This window comes from Schistocerca nitens, chromosome 4 (assembly GCF_023898315.1).
Source record: "Schistocerca nitens isolate TAMUIC-IGC-003100 chromosome 4, iqSchNite1.1, whole genome shotgun sequence".
NCBI lineage: Eukaryota > Metazoa > Arthropoda > Insecta > Orthoptera > Acrididae > Schistocerca > Schistocerca nitens.
Genome location: NC_064617.1, coordinates 146331784 through 146333192, shown reverse-complemented (window position 1 = coordinate 146333192; position 1409 = coordinate 146331784). Strand labels below are relative to the sequence as shown.

The following is a 1409-nucleotide window of genomic DNA, read 5'->3' as shown; positions in this document are numbered from 1 at the left end:
GTAACAAATTGCAGCTGACGTTTTTAATTTATGCTGATACGGAGTGCATGTTACAAACAGTTGCTAGTTGCAGTCATAGCATTGACTCTGGTTCATATTCCAATCAGTACATTTGCTTAAACCGTTCAACACTGCCTACTACATGCAATGAGGCAATAGCGAGGGATACTTAGGATTTAAATTGTACAGACGCAGTGAATGTATGGAATGATTCACTGACCAGCTGCATGCAGTGGCAGAGAGTGTTAATGACTTTTCATTGCAAAATTAAAAAAAGGGAAATATGCCCTGAAGAAGAATCATTTCGCTTTGCAGAGGTTTGCCATAATTGCAGGGAACTGTTTGAGGAAGTGATATTAAACGCACAGACCACTGCCATTTCACCAGTGTATATCGAGGCCGAGCACATCTCAGGTGCAACGTGGAACAGAGGCCTCACTGTACAGTCCCCATCTTATTCCACAAGCCGAGCAATTATGAGAGGCGTATCTTGGTTACCAGTGGTCGAGGGGCTTACTCGCTTCGGCGGTACATACATTAAAATTGGAACGACGCAGGAAAGATTAGCATGGCCGCTTGACAAGTATGACACGCAAAATCGGGAAGCGTTCCACATCTTGTTGGCATGGTAGCTCAGCGGATTGCTCAGAGGGCTGGCTGCCCTAAAAAAATTAAAAATTAAAAGACTAAGCAATTGAGTGAAGTATTCAACGACGAACGTGACAGGGTGTCATGTGACATCCGCCAAGACTATAACGAACAAGATGAAGAAAAAAGTGGTAGCGTTGAAAGTATCATAGAAAAATTTATCTTTAAAAGTGAAAGTATCTAACCAAAATTGTTTCCTTTTTAATTAGTGAAAGTATCAAAGATAAAATTGTTCCAAATTAATTATTCAACAAACCTGCATCTGACTGTGTCTGCGAACTTGTTTCTTGCACTCCTCCATTTTGCCAATAATGAAACATGTATTTGACTCAGCAATCAAGTTTAAGAGACTAATGCCGTCTGTGCAATGGCATTAAGATGGTACTTAAAATTTAACTTGTGGCCCTGATGTTTAATTAATGAAATTATATCTTGCCTTGAATAATGACAGTTGTGCAATTGCATAAAATTAGTTATTTGAAATAACTTTGCTCTGATAACTTTAGTTATACCAAAATCGATTTAAAACCATGAACTGCACATATAATTATTGCATAGAGCCCTCATTTTCTTTATGTTCTTTCATTGGTGGGTAACTTTACTACTCATTTTCAAATTCAATACAAGCAAAGGATGTGGATTATGATTCAGGCTGTAAGATTTAAACACAATGTTGATCTCAATATACATATATTGTTAAAATTTTAAGTCATACACAAAACCTACCATTTCCAACATTTTTGTAGCACGAATCACTCTTC

General features: G+C 37.6%; 1 non-coding gene across 1 annotated transcript; it reads left to right on the top strand.

Annotated features, from left to right (window-relative positions):
* Positions 1–513: 513 nt before the first annotated feature.
* LOC126254806 (U6 spliceosomal RNA) lies at positions 514–620 on the top strand. The gene has a single exon (XR_007546440.1). It is a non-coding gene; the product is annotated as a U6 spliceosomal RNA (small nuclear RNA).
* Positions 621–1409: the final 789 nt, after the last annotated feature.